Source organism: Rhinopithecus bieti, unplaced genomic scaffold, assembly GCF_001698545.2.
Source record: "Rhinopithecus bieti isolate Rb0 unplaced genomic scaffold, ASM169854v2 scaffold_48368, whole genome shotgun sequence".
In the NCBI taxonomy this organism is placed as follows: domain Eukaryota; kingdom Metazoa; phylum Chordata; class Mammalia; order Primates; family Cercopithecidae; genus Rhinopithecus; species Rhinopithecus bieti.
In genome coordinates, this window is record NW_016819103.1 from 911,410 (window position 1) to 927,191 (window position 15,782).

Sequence of the window (15,782 nt, forward strand, 5' to 3'; positions counted from 1 at the left end):
GCAACATAGTGAGACCCTATTTCTACAAAAAAATTTTAAAAATAAAAAATGAGCTGGAAGTGGTGGCATGGGCCTATGGTCCCAGCTACTCAGGGAGCTGAGGTGGAAGGATCACTTGAGCATGGAGGGTTGAGGCTGCAGTGAGCCGTAATTACACCACTGCACTCCAGCCTGGGCAACAGAGCCAGATCCTGCCTAACAAAAAAAAAAAAAAAAAAAGAAGAAGAAGAAAAAGAAGTTCTGTGTAGGATGGTTTGACTGGAGAGGGTGATTTCAGAAGTTACTGGAGGTGGATCAGTTTAGTGAGGCTTCTGTAGGAAGCAGGTGTGAGATAAGGACAATACAGATGGGAAATGAAGGACGGAGCCCAAGCGTTATCTAGCCACAGAAGAACAAAGCAAAGGTAGAAGATAACAGTTACTAAAAAAAAAAAAAAAAAATGGCCTTCCAGGCGGGTGTGGTAGCTCAGCCCCGTAATCCCAGTGCTTTGAGAGGCCGAGGCAGGAGGGTCGCTTGGGCCCAGGAGTTCCAGACCAGACTGAGCAACAGAGAAATTTAGAAATTTAATCATTTCTACGAAAGATTAAAAAATTAGCCGGGTACAGGGACGTACGTACACCTACAGTCCCAGCTACTCAGGAGGCTGAGGTGGAAGGCTGCCTTGAAGCCAGGAGGTCAATGCTGCAGTGAGCTATGATCACACCACTGCACTCCAGCCTGAGACAGGGTGAGACCCCATTTCTAAAAAACAAACAAAAAGTCTTCTGAATTTTATGTCTTATATACATCCTATCCACAGCACTAAATAAACCCAATAAAACATATTGATAATGTGGGAGGAAAAACCATGGCTACAGTATTAGATGGAGGATCACACCACATTCATTGAGAGGCAGATCAGCATCATGATTATTTCAGCATCAAATTAGCATCAGGATTAATATGAATCCAGGTAAACCACTTCCAATCTATGTGACCCTGGGAAATGACAAACTCTGTGTGTCTATTTCTTCATCTGGAAAATGGGGATATTAATATTACCTCCCTCATACGGTTTTCTGAGAAGTGAATGGGTCTTAATATAGGTAATAAAATAATTATTTGCCAAAACATATGCAAATATATTAAATAAATCACAAATGACAGTAAATGTACTGAAAACGACAGGGCACTATCCACTACTTTAGCTAGCGTGGTCTGGGAAGATTTCGCTGAAGAGATGAAAGGAAGTTGAGACCTAAAGAATGAGAGGAATTAGCCTCAGAAAGAGCAGGGAGGGTGGGGGAAGGTGGGAGACAGCAGCACGTGCTGAGACCAAGACACAAAAGCTGGGCAGGTGATGTGGGGAGCAGCCAGGATGGCTGCCCTGAAGTCAGCAAAAGGGAGACCTGAGTTGGGCAACATGGGGCCAGGTCACGTGTGCCTGGAGGGCCTGCAATGCTGAGATTTTATTTTAAGTCTGTGAGAAGTCCTGGAATGGCCCAAAAAGCTTTAAGCAGGAGGGTGACAAGTTTATTTCCTTTATGAACCATAAATTATACTCTACCTTGCACAAAAAAATTATGCCGCATCTGAAAAACAAATCTAGGTCTATCCCAATAATGTCTTATTTCTGTGGTAGTTTTTGCATTAGGATATAGTGATAACCAAAAATAATCCATTGAGGACCAGGCATGGTGGCTCACACCTGTAATCCCAGCACTTTGGGAGGCCAAGGCAGGCGGATCACTTGAGGTCGGGGGTTTGAGACCAGCCTCGACAACATGGTGAAACCCAGTCTCTACTAAAAATACAAAAATTAGCCAGGCATGGTGGTGATGGCACCGGTAATCCCAGCTACTCAGGAGGCTTAGGCAGGAGAACCTCTTGAACCTGGGAGGCGGAGGTTGCAGTGAGCCGAGATTGGGATAGCGCCCTCCAGCCTGGGCAACAGAGTGAGATTCCATCTCAGAAAAAAAAATAATAATCATCCATTGAAATGCTGACACCTGGAACATAACACCATTTAAGTGAGAGGAGTGTGGCTCTAGATGAAGATAGAGGGCCAGGTACAGTGGCTTATGCCTGTAATCCCAGCACTTTGGGAGGCCAAGGCGGGCGGATCACAAGGTCAGGAGTTCAAGACCAGCCTGGCCAACCTAGTGAAACCCTGTCTCTTCTAAAAATACAAGAAATTAGCCAAGCATGGTGGTGGGTACCTGTAATCCCAGCTACTCGGGAGGCTGAGGCAGAAGAATCGCTTGAACCTGAGAGGCGGAGGGTGCAGTGAGCTGAGATCGCACCATTGCACTCTAGCCTGGGCAACAGTGCAAGACTCTGTCTTTCAAAAAAAAAAACAGATACAAAGTACACTGTGTGCTCCACTGCACTGCAAACCAGTTTCTGGTCTATCCATTCACCTTTTTCGTGGTTGTCAAATGTGAACATAATTCATCATGAATAGACATATATTTTGTTGTGGATTTTTTTTTTCAGGTAATGGTCATATATTTTCTCTGCCAGTCCACATGCCTTTCCTCACACTCCCTTAGCCTCAATTAATATGTTCTTCCAAATAGCTAAAGGTTGAGAATTAGGGAAGAAGAGGTATCAATTTTAAAACTACAAACACTTGGGGGCATTCAGTGCTAATGGCAAGCTCAGCTATAAATCTGACAGCCATTTTTTGGCCTTCCACAAAGAACTGTCCCTTTTTAGTCAACAAGGGGACATGAGTACCTATCTTGGTGTGTTAGTACGTGTTGTGTCACTATAAAGTAATACCTGAAGCTGGGTAATTTATAAGAAAAGTTAACTGGCTAACAGTAGACTGTATAAGCATGGCGCCAGCATCTGCTCAGTTACTGGTGAGACCTCAGGAAGCTTCCAATCATAATGGAAGGCAAAGCAGAAGCCAGCGCATCACATGGCGAGGGCAGGAGCAAGAGAGGAAAGAAGGTGCCACATTCTTTTAAACAACCAGATCTCCCACGAACTACCAGAGAACTCAGCCATCACCAAGGGGATGGCACTAAACCATTCATGAGGGATCACTCCCATGATCCAACCTCTCCCGCCAGGACCCACCTCCAACACTGAGGATCACATTTCCACATAACAATTTGGGGGGACAAACATCCAAATCAGATCACTTGGGAACAGCACACTGTGGAGTATATTAGATTACATTGCTTTTCAAGCAAGGGAACACAACTCCAAGATATGTTATGGAAGTTTTCCAAGAAGATTTGCACAATAAAAGCTACAGCATCAGGCATGTTCACTCCATGTCTGTCCCATGGCAGTGGCTAGATATGATATACTTTAGGTAAGAGTACGAGAACATGGAGCAACTACCTTGTCTAGATGTGGAGGCCAGGGGGGTGAGCATGGGAGGAATCACATTCAAACTGCCCAGTGTTCCTGCCACACACAGTAAAGGGTCAAAAGTCAGAAACAGACAGATATCACTATCCTGAAACACCTGATGGCCTCTCCAACTTCCAGAAGCACACAATAAAATACCCTAATTTTTGTTGGCCCTGTTACATCATGAGCCCAAACTCTGGCCTCCCCAGGACCACTTCCTGAGCTAAAACCAACTTGGTCTCAGCTAATAATATACAATGGTAGGGCAAACCCAAAAGTATGAACTATCACACCATGGCATGGGGTGTACTTCTCGGCCATCAAGAATTTAGAGATGTGGCCGGGCGCCATGGCTCACGCCTATAATCCCAGTACTTTGGGAGGCCAAGGCAGGCAGATCACTTGAGGTCAGGAGTTCAAAACCAGCCTGGCCAACGTGGTAAAACCCCGTCTCCACTAAAAATACAAAAATTAGCTGGGTGTGGTGGCGAGCACCTGTAATCCCAGCTACTCAGGAGGCTGAGGCAGGAGCATCACTTAAACCCAGGAGGCGGAAGTTGCAGTAAGCTGAGATCACACCATTGTACTCAGCCTGAGCAACAGAGTGAGATTCCATCTCAAAAAAAAAAAAAAAAAAAAGAATTTAGAGGTGGCCGGGCACAGTGGTTCATGCCTGTAATTCCAGCACTTTGGGAGGCCAAGGTGGGCAGATTACCTGAGCCCAGGAGTTTGAGACCAGCCTGGGCAACATGGCAAAACCTCGTTCCAACAAAAAATACAAAAATTGGCCAGGCGTGGTGGCTCACGCCTGTAATCCCAACATTTTGGGAGGCTGAGGTGGGCAGATCACAAGGTCAGGAGATGAAGACCACCCTGGCTAACATAGTGAAATCCCGTCTCGACTTAGAGTACAAAAAATTAGCCGGTCGTGGTGGCAGGCGCCTGTAGTCCCTGCTACTCGGAAGGCTGAGGCAGGAGAATCACATGAACCCGGAAGGCAGAGCTTGCAGTGAGCCGAGATCGCGCCACTGCACCCCAGCCTGGGTGACAGAGCAAGACTCTGTATCCAAAAAAAAAAGACCAGGCGCAGTGGCTCACGCCTGTAATCCCACCACTTTGGGAGGCTGAGGTGGGCGGATCACGAGGTCAGGAGATCAAGACCATCCTGGCTAACACAGTGAAACTCTATCTCTACTAAAAATACAAAAAAATTAGCCGGGTGTGGTGGCGGGCACCTGTAGTCCCAGCTACTCGGGAGGCTGAGGCAGGAGAATGGCGTGAACCCGGGAGGCGGAGTCGGCAGTGAGCCGAGATCATGCCACTGCACTCTAGCCTGGGAGGCAGAGCAAGACTCCGTCTCAAAAAAAAAAAAAAATTAGCCAGGTATGGTGGCATACGCCTGTAGTCCCAGCTACTTGGGAGGCTGAGGCAGAAGGATGGCTTGAGCCTGGGAAGTTGAAGCTGCAATGAGCTGAGATCACGCCACTGTACTCCAGCCTGGGTGACAGAGGGAGACCATGTCTCAAAAAAAAAAAAAAAAAAAAGAATTCAGAGGTATTTATTGGGTATCTCCTCTATTAAAACACTGTATTTAGACATTACAAAAAAGGAAAAGTACACTCTCTGCCCTTCAGCACCGTACACCAAATACGGAGGACACTGGGTGATATGCTGGCTGTCTGGCTCAGTGAGAAGGAAACTGATATGAGAACCAGATCAAATGTCACCAGATTCTGGTGGCGACACGCAAGCACAGTTTCACGGTTTTAAATCCTCCACCTCTTTCTCCTCCCCAGGGTGTCCAGTGATGCCCCACCAACTTCGTGCAGCACATATTCTTCCTGTTAACATCCCATTCTCAGACCATCCCTCTCTGCTCTTCTTGCTAAAAATATCTCTCATTTGAGTCATCCTTTTTTCTTCTCGCATTTTACCATCTGTTAAGTCAACAGAGCCAGGACTTTAGCATCAGAGAGCCCAAGTTTGAGCCCTACTTTAAATCTTTCACTCATTCAGTCAACAATCCCTGAAAGCCTATTTTGCTCTAGGATTTGCCCTAGATGTCCAACACTAATTGTGTGGGCCAGTCATTTACCCTCTCCAGGTCCTAGTTTCCTCCTTAAAGAAAACAGTAAAAAACACTGCCTAACTAACTTCAGATGATCACAAGCTTATCATGTGGATTAAACGATATAACTGAAAATGCCTTACAAACTAAAGAGAAAAACAAATTTTATTAGTCTACCACCACCATCTTCCAGGTGTATAGCATATATGTTTTCAAAATACATTCACATAAATGACCTCATTGGATTCTCACAATCAAATTATTACTTGGGTCAAATGGCCAAATATGATTATTATTTTTCTTCTACAGATTAGAAAAAAAGAAAAACTGAGGCACCAAGAATGTAAGTGACTTCCTGAAGCAACTAAGACTAGAACTCAAGTCTCTCAATTCTCCCTCCAATGCTATTTTTACTATTCTTAAGTTGATCATGCTAAAGAGGTTTTAGCGACAAGCACAATTATTTAGCCTAGATCAAAGCAAACCTTGCATTAGCAACCATGACTTCTAGCCCTGTGCTCTTTCCCCTATACCTTGAGATACCTATCAGGCAATAATGTGATCATTTCAACAGTGAGCAAGGGGAAGCAAGCCCTAACCTCTCGGGAACACGCAAACTATGGTATATTTGACATTCTTCTAACAGAGGTAGGCATGGAGTCACATTAATAGTAACCAAGGCAGGTAAGAAAAGAAGACTGTGACACCAGGTCAATTGATGCTGAGACTGTGGCCAACAACGACACCGGCAACAAACTGCCAAGACATAGCGGTTTCTGGGGCCACAGCTACAGAGGAGTCAAGCAAAAGCCCTGAGGACTCTGGGATCCAGGAATAGGTACAGTAGCAGGAAGGATGATGTCGACTTCGCCATGCTCAGGAAGACCTGTGGTCAAGCTCCAATGGCTAACTGTTAAGGTTCAGTGAGAACATTTTTAGAATTTCACCTTGGTGCTTGAAGTTCACAACCTTAAATTGTATGTTACATTTCTAAATAGAAGCCAGCCCTTATTCAAAATATTCTCTCAATAGTCATATTATCAAAGAAAAAGCATGAACAGACGGATCCTTTGCTATTCCAGCTTTCCTCATTGAGGCATGTCCCAAGCAGGTATAACTGACTCACGCTGCAGTAAGTTGAAGCATCAATGCCAGAAGAACTCGGCTGCTTCTGCTTGCATCAAATTCCTTACTTCTACACATGATCACTCCTGAACATTCATTAGAAGGCCAAACGTTCTAATATTTGAATACATCTGCATGTTCTATGTCTAATTCCTAAGAACTGTGTGTGTGTATATATACATAAAATATATGTATCTGCATAAAATCCCTAATTAGGATTTTTTCAGGTACCTGCCAACCTCAAGTGTGAGACCCAGATCACACCCTTTCCATAGGGCTTAGCAGCCCTCCTGTGAAACCTCTGCAGGAGGCAAGTCTACAGGCTAGGCAGCCATCAATCTCTTACCCTCCAATGTAGGCTGGAGGCTGTATAGCAGCAACAAGTAACCTTAGGTGCCTCCCCGTCCCATGACCTCAACAGAAAGTGAGACCCCCATTAACTCAGACCAAATAAAGGGCTAACACTCTGGATGGAAACCGTGAATGAATGCTCTTCTCAACCACTCGAAGTTTCCTGATGCTAACATGGCTCAGGGCTTGAGTCTATGGGACTTCTCCCAGCCCTGCAGGAGGGCAGGGGTACGATATTTAGTCATCACCACTACTCTGGCAACGGGAGCTAGCTGACAGTGCTACCACACAGTGACAAAAATCCTCAGTTATTGCAATACAGTTTGTTATCAGTGTAAACTATGCAAATGCACAGACTGCATGAAAGTTGATCATGTACCCGGTGAGGGACATCTATACAGGCTCTGGGCTGCAAAACCCAACTTACATTACAACACATTTCATGGTCCTATGCAATGCTGCCTGATGCTGGTGCAAAAATTCTTACTGCTGGCTGAAGTCCACCCATCTCCCTAAAGTGTCCCATGGAAAGTGACTATACGGTGGGCCCACACTGAAACCACTCTATCTAAGGGGGACAAATAAAAATCAGTCTGAACTTTCTGAGCAGACCACCAATTCCCAACATTTTCAACATTGTTGTCAGCCCAAATAAAATGAGGCCAGGCACGGTGGCTCACACCTGCAATCCCAGCACTTTGGGAGGCCAAGCCAGGTGGATCACTTGAAGCCAGAGATTCAAGACCAGCCTGGCCTACATGGTGAAATCCCATTTCTACTAAAAATACAAAAAATAAAATAAAATAAAAAAATAAAATACAAAAAAAGAAAAGATGAACCATGCTTTCCTTTCTCATTTTAGGATATTATGAATCTCTCTTCATATTCAAGACCTCAGCCTTATACAGCAAGGCATACGAAATAACAGAAACTCTTTGGCATTTTTAGTTTACTCTGGATAAGCCTGCTCTTGCATTTATTTTATTTGAATACTTAAAATTTGAATAGTTAGTATTTCCTATTCACAAGTGCTAAAGTGACACATATTCTTAGGGACCTATTACTCCCAAGAATAAAAGCTGAATTTGCATCACAGCCCAAGTTAGCAAGCTTCCCAGAACAGCCCAGGTCTAACTCTCCATTGTTCCAAAATCAAATCTCAGCTCTCAGCCTATTAAAGCCTACATAAAGACATCTAATTCATGCCACAGTGCAACATTAGGTAGCACTGTAGCACTGTAGTTATCACTGTCAGTAAATATTATCGGTCCTTTATTTTCTTTGAGACAAAGCCTTGATCTGTCACCCAGGCTGGGGTGCAATGGTGCAATCTCAGCGCACTGTAACCTCCGGTTTTCGGGTTCAAGCCATTCTCCTGACTCAGCCTCCCCAGTAGCTGGGATTACAGGTGCCTGCCACCATGCCCGGCTGATTTTTGTATTTTTAGTAGAGACAGGGTTTCACCATGTTGGGCAGGCTGGTCTCAAACTCCTGACCACAGGTGATCCACCTGCCTCGGCCTCCCCAAGTGCTGGGATTACAGGCGTGAGCCACCGTGCCTGGCCTAGTTCTTGTTATTCATAGTAGCTGTGTTCTATAAAATCTCTGTGAACACTGAATTAGTGAATATTGAACCACCATTCCTATGGGAAATAAAAGTGAGATTCCTTCCAGCTTCTGGTCACATGTTTGCAAACTGATCAAAACACAACCTTGTTTTATGTATGTTTCTGTTTAAAGACACCTTATTTAATACCTATTGTTGATTAAGTAATGTTGAACTCAAGGCCAACAGCACCGTAACTCAAGCCTGAACGAAGCTCATCTAACATATATATTTTCTCCATGAGGCTCATCACAGCCTTCTTGGCTAAGGAATATTAGACAGTAATTTAGGACCATACTTGGGGGCCGCTGTAAACAGCAAAATCCCCAACGAAAAGCACAAAAATGGACAGGGTGCAGTGGCACATGCCTGTAACCCCAGCCCTTTGGGAGGCCAAGGCAAGTGGATCACCTGAGGTCAAGAGTTTGAGACCAGCCTGGCCAACATGGTGAAACGCTGTATCTACTAAAAATACAAAAATTAGCCAGGTATGGTGGCAGAGGCCTGTAATCCCAGCTACTCGGGAGGCTGAGGCAGGAGAATCACTTGAAACAGGAAGGTGGAAGTTGCAGTGAGCCAAGATGGCGCCACTGCACTCCAGCCTGGGCAACAAGAGTGAAACTGTCTCAAAAAAAAAAAAAAAAAAAAAAGGCACAAAATATATAAAACATGTTACTAAATCAACTGCAAAAAGCACACTTGTTTACAGCATGAGAGCTGAAACAAGAAACCAGGGTATTGCCTTGTCTGAGCTCTGGTGGGAACATGCGCATTGGCTGGGAGGCTCAAATTTTTCCCCATGCTGCGCATGTCCACAAATGTCGAAGAAAGTGTCAGAGGTATTGATTTGGGGTTTACAAATAAATTTTAGTGAGTAGACAAATTCATAAACATGGAACCCACGAAAAATGAGGATCGACTACATCTGGTTATCAGACCTGAGGCATGAGACACAGAAAGTACATGCTACCAAGTTTTCTCTCTTTGCAAAAGTGCTATTATTCTGTATTTCAAGGAGGTATAATTGCTCTGGTTTTAGCACCTCCTGCACTCCTTTTCCTACCTTGGCAGTTTGTATCTGCCAAATCTTGCATCAAGATTTTACAATTGGCCGGGCACGGTGGCTCACGCCTGTAATCCCACCACTTTGGGAGGCCGAGGCGGGAGGATCACGAGGTCAGGAGATAAAGACCATCCTAGCTAACACGGTGAAACCCCGTCTCTACTAAAAATACAAAAAATTAGCCGGGCGTGGTGGCGGGTGCCTGTAGTCCCAGTTACTCAGGAGGCTGAGGCAGAACAGCGTGAACCCAGGAGACGGAACTGGCAGTGAGCCGAGATCGCGCCACTGCACTCCAGACTGGGGGACAGAGTAAGACTCCATCTCAAAAAAAATAAAAATAAAAATAAATAAAATAAAATAAATTTGCAATCTAGTTCTTACAGTATTAGGTTTCTTTTTGGCAGGGGGGTTAATGTGGACAGATCCTAAATGCTACAGATTAGCAGCATTCACTTTACTGTTCTATTAAACACCCACCCATAGCTTCATTAACTTTAGATGAGCTCCCTGAAAGAAGCACAAATGAGCCTCAGTTAACATACCTCCAGGAAATTTCTTCATGCACACACACAAAAAACTTTCTCTTTCACCAGGTTCTCACAGCTGCAACAATTCATCTCACACAGGCAATAAGCAGACACATTGGTATGTTAAAATCACCACACTGTCATAATTTCAGTGACATTAAAATTTTCCCGTGTATTTGATTTTTCCCTCCTGAACTTACAACTTTTAGTACTTTTGTTAAGTCATGTTCAAAGTTACAAAACAACTTTTATTGTTAACCTACTCAATATTTTACTAAGGCAAATTAAAAGCTGCACAGCAAAACTCTCCAAGAGAGATACCTAGAAGAGACACGAAATAAAATCTCCCTTTGGATTTGTTTTGGCAACCACCAGAGACTGGTAACAGGGCTGCCTCCAAAAGGGGTTAAAAGGAATTTCTCACTGCAGAATTTTTTTATTTTTTTATTTTTTTATTTTTTTATTTTTTGTACAGTGGGGAGCCTGGAGTCTCTTTGTTGTCCAGGCTGGTCTGGAACTCCTGGCCTCAAGCGATCCTCTTACCTCAGCCTCCCCAAGTGCTGGGATTACAAATGTGAGACACTGTGCCCGCCCAGAATATTTAAAAGTGAAAGTTTTTACATAATTATGTCTGTAAGAAGTGTTAAAATCTTCAGATAAAGTCATAATTTTAAATCAGTTGGGGGATAGCAGTAACAACTGTGTTTATGTAGCTCTTTCAAAGCTTCAAAGAGTTTATAAATAACACAAAATACTTTCAAAGCACATTATTCTCTGTAATTCCCGAAACTCTGTGATGTATTGGAATTGATATTATCACCCTTTTACAAAGGAAAATAAAACACAAAGTTTGAGTACGAGTAACTTATTTCTGGTCATAAAGCTAGTCGGTGATATTGATAGGACTAGAACTCAAGTCTCCAGAAATAATAACCCAGAGCTGTTTTTACTACAACATTCACAGTTTTGGAATGTAGTCCATAGTTATTTATAGCAGAATTATCTTCTTAATTGTATTGTTTTGGTCAACATAAAAATTAGTTTGCATTCCCTTCCAAATGGAAAGCAAAGGCAGGCTGCCTAGAAGTGTGAAAAAACGGTGGCAGGGGAAATTAGCCTGGTATTAAAATTTTGCCAAAGTTAAACAACGAATTGAAGGGTTTACATCATTTCCACCGTGGGAGAGATGACTTTTCAGGCCAGATGTAACAGGAAATACAAGAAAAAATTCAAAACTGTCTTGAGTGTAAGACAAACTTCTGAATCAAGTATTTCTAAACCCTTTATTTAAATTGAGAGCATTGGGACTTAGAGATAATAAATAACTTGTCCCAAGATCACACCACAGAGACAGCCTTACTGCTCCAACCCCAAAGGTCTCCTTAAGCTGCCCACTCTACTCCCCTCCCAGTCATGCGCAGACTCTTCATTAGATGCAAGCAGGAAACAATGAACAGTATAAGTCCGTGGACTCAGCGAGAAGAGAAAGAGTTAAAGTTTGGTATGCTAACATGGTATGCAAAACTGACCTTCGAATCCTAATAGGCAAATTAATATTTTTTTTTGTCTTTGACTATTTAGAGGAAACAACTGCCAGACTCCTTCTGATCGAGGTAGGCTTGGGCATAGAACAAGATAGTAAAACTCCACAAACTGGGAGACAGTGCCTTTCAAACACAGGGGCAACTAGCTGTTGATAAATCCCAGTAGAGCCGCCTCCACTTCCCCCACACCCCTACCCTCCCGCGCCAGGCTGCTGGTTCTTATTAATCACAGAGAATGGACTACAACTAGCAAACATACCGCACCGACGATCAAAGTGAAACCGAGTTTTTAATCATCTAACTTAAACAGACGAACACATGCCAGCAACGTACATAAATACTATTAGCCCTAGCAAGCACTGTCTTCATAACCTAAGACGGTTAAATATCTCAGGGTGAGGAATCAAAGCAGACTTCAAGCAAAACAAAAAGCGAACAGCCCTGTGCTCTTCGGCGAGGCCTGCACTGGGTGCAGGGAGAATGTGCAGTCCTGTTTTGGGGAGGGGGCAGGAAGCACACGAAGAGGACGATGCGCCTTCCCGCAGTCCACATCCCAGCCTTCCCTGAGGCTGGCGGGGACCGCGGGGATGCCGGGCGCAGGCCTCCTCGCCGGCCCCGCGCCTCCGACTCCCAGGACGTCCTCCGGGAGCCTAGGCTCTTCCGCTCCCATCGGCGCCTCCCGAGCGGCCCGGCGAGGACCCGCCACCTCTTCCCTCCCGCAGGGCATCCCGGTTCTGCTCCGACAGCCCACCCCAAGGGCCCCCTCAGGCCAGCCTTAGCCCAGCCCGGGTCCCGCCCCGCCGACCAGGTCAACCTCACTCACCGCCCGGCGGCTCTGGGCGCGCCCGCCTCGGGCCGGCCTGGCCCTGCGGGGGACCCAGGGGCGGGGACGGGACCTGGGCACGCGGGGCGCACCCCGAGGGCGCGCAGACGCACAGGCGCCCTCGCGCCCGAGCCCCCGCACGGGCCCCCACCAAACACGCACACGCACACGCACACGCACGCGCGGGCTGGACAGGCAGAAGCGAGCGCGAGAGCGCGAGGAATCCCTGGAATGAGGCACCGCCCACCCTGAGCCGGGCTCCGCAAGGCCAGCCAGGCCACGCCCTCGGTCACGCCCCCCACGGAGCAGGTGGGGGCTGAGCCCAGGTGAGCCTGGAGGGAGACAGGGGCGGGGCCTCCCGCCGCCGGGAGCGGCTGCTTTCCCTCCCCCGCCAGCTGCGCGCCGGGTGCCAGCTCGCACCTCACGGGCCGATGCCGGCGCGCTGGGGCAGTGAGGTTTGCCGGAGCGGGCGCTCCCGAGAGGCGCCAGCGGGCAGGGCGCGTGGACATGGCGCACACTGCTGTGGACACGGCATCTCGCACGCCCCCGGCCCCCGAGGCCCCGCCAGGGGACACAGCTCCGTGCAAATGTACAAACACAAACGCACATTTTGTGCGCGGCCAGATGCCCGCCGCGCTCCCCACGCGCGCACAGTAAGTCCCCGCTCCTGGGGACAGCGCACGGGACATCGACGTTCACAGTCCAACCAGACCCGTCCCGAGGACCTGCTGCCCTTCCCGCCACACACAGCCCGCCAAGTGCCCGGAGTTCAACCGAACCTGCGGCACCCACGCCGCCCTCCGCTTCCCCCGGCTAGCCGAGCAGCCAGGGAAGGGTGCACCACCCGCCCGCGCCGGGTCGCCATCCATACCCGCTCACCCGCGGAACGCGGCGCACCCGCCGTCCCCCGCCTCCCGGGCCCCGTCGCCCCCTCTCGGCACCAGCATGCCCGAGCCGCGCTTCCTGACGGGCCGACGGCCACGCACCTGAAGGGACAGGTCACACCGGCTCCCGGAGGGGCTGCTCAACGCCACTGCGCTCAGAACGGCCGCGGCGGTCCAGAGCGCTCCGACGCCGCTCGGTTTCCTCCCATTACAGCATGTTGCACTCCAGTGCTGCACTTCACACTCGCACTAGCACACGCACACGCGCACAACTCCGGGCGCTCGGCGGCGTCCTTCCCCCGCCTCGCCCGGAGGAGGAAGTCCTAGTAAATCAAAACAGGCTGGGAGGGAGGGAGGGAGATCGGAGTGGAAAGAGTCCCCTTCAGCCGCTCACACACCAGTGTTTGCTGTGTTTGGCAAACTCCTGGCGTCCACAACCCAGCCTACTCTGAAATGTGCCCGGGGAGGGGCAGGGAGGAGGAGGTAAAACGTTTCTAATTGGCGCAGGTTCTTATTACAGCAGCAGGGCAGACATGTGACCACGAAAAGAAAAGGCCTGTCTTTAATTTTTTCCTGTCTTTCTCTGGGAATTTGGTGGTGGGGGGCCGGGGGATAGAGGCCTGATACCCGCCCCCCGCCATCCCCAGCAACCCTTGCCCTATTGTTTTCTTGTACTGCCACAATTAAGAAAACATTTGCTTAACATATCCAGCCGCTAACTTCATAAAATAAATAGAGACTGGACTTCCTCTGGTTTGCTTTAAAAGGCTTCATGTTGCTTGCCTTCTGGCTGTTCTCAAACCTCAGTCATTATTAGGAGCCCCTACTGTAAGGGCTTTCCCTGGGAGAGGGCTCTGCTGAAAGGGAATGATAACAATGAAAACAAATACCAGCTTACATTCGTGCTGGAAAAAAGAAAATGCTTTGCAGTTTTCAAACTGTTTTCCCATGTGTTGCCTCATCTGATCATATCAAGGAACAGCACGGTGTCTCACCGGATCTTTGCCCCTGTGGGATATGCAAAGACAGGTATGCGTAGTTCCATGTTTCAGTCAGATTAAATGGTTTACCTAAAGCAGGTGGAGGTGTTGCCCGAATCTTGGGGCCCCTTGTGAAATGTGCTCTCCTCCAGTCCATGCAGGGCCCCTGGAGATGGGACAACCTAACTGACAAGTCAACCTAGGCATAGACACGCCCCCTGGCTTTCCTGATTCCTGGATTAAAATTCACAGATTAAAGCTCGGAAGGTTCCCAGTCTTCCCAAAGATATTCTTACATAGACTCTGTTTTAGTCCATCAGTAGTCTCGGACTAAGAAAAGAGAAATCCTGAGAACGACTGTAAATATGAGATTCATCCTGCCAAACTCAGACTGGGAATGAGGAAGGAATGAGGGCTGCCTGGGCAGATTCCAGGAAATATGGTAAGACAGAAAAAGGGTTTTAGATTCAGACAGAATTTGAATCCAAACTCCGCCTCTATTTGTTATAGGATTTGGGGCAAGTTATCAAACCTCAGTTTTCTCATCTGTAAAACAGAGAGAATGCTGCTTACTTCGAAGAGCGGGTGCAGGGTTCAAGGCTTCGCAGGGATGTTTAATAAATATTCACATCTTCCTTCTCCTCTGACTTATATCCAGTCCAGTTGGGCACCTTATAAACAGGAAAATGAAATGCCCAGACAATGCAAATGAATAATGATAACAATAATATTACAACTGCATATTTATAAAGATGGCCCAAGGTTTACAAAGTGTTCCCACATATTATTATCTCATTTGATCTTTATGACAACATTGCCATTTGCTTGCTGCTAAATGATTTCCATTTTGAGTCAGTGTGGAGGTCCCAAAGCTGCCTCTTTAATTTCCATCACTGCTTGTAGCGAACCTTACTCAGCAGATAAATCATGGGGACAGAGGACCTTTTCTCATGGATGTGACCATTCTTCGGCCTTTGCAAGGATTAATCTCACTCTCTGCCTTACATCAGCATTAGCATGACTTAGCTCTGGCAATATCTAAGCCTGGTCCTTTTAGTCTTGTCTCTTTTAGTTGTGCAAAGGAGAGACACACTCAAGTTACCACTTTAAGAAAAGGGGGTTGTTGGGCCAGGCGTGGTGGCTCGTGCCTGTAATCCCAGCACTTTGGGAGGCTGAGGTGGGCAGATCATGAGGTCAGGAGATTGAGACCATTCTGGCTAACATGGTGAAACCCCATCTCTACTAAAAACACAAAAAATTAGCCAGGCGTGGTGGCGGGCGCCTGTAGTACCAGCTACTCGGGAGGCTGAGGCAGGAGAATGGCCTGAACCCCAGAGGCGGAGCTTGTAGTGAGCCAAGATCACACCACTACACTCCAGCCTGGGTGACAGAGCGAGACTCCATCTCAAAACAAACAAACAAACAAACAAACAAAAAACAAAGAAAAAGGGGGGTTGTTGTAA

General features: G+C 47.0%; 1 protein-coding gene across 2 annotated transcripts in view; it reads right to left on the reverse strand.

The window, feature by feature from the left end:
- The window catches only part of VGLL4 (vestigial like family member 4), a 164,859-nt gene extending 151,063 nt beyond the window's left edge, over positions 1–13,796 (reverse strand). Inside the window, exon 1 of one of the 2 annotated variants that reach the window (XM_017858254.1) lies at positions 13,442–13,796. The gene's annotated coding sequence lies outside the window, so the exon portion shown is untranslated. Of the gene's footprint in view, positions 1–12,455; positions 12,671–13,441 lie in introns of those variants that run through there. The other variant, XM_017858255.1, reaches the window with a different exon arrangement.
- Between the last annotated feature and the right edge of the window lie 1,986 nt (positions 13,797–15,782).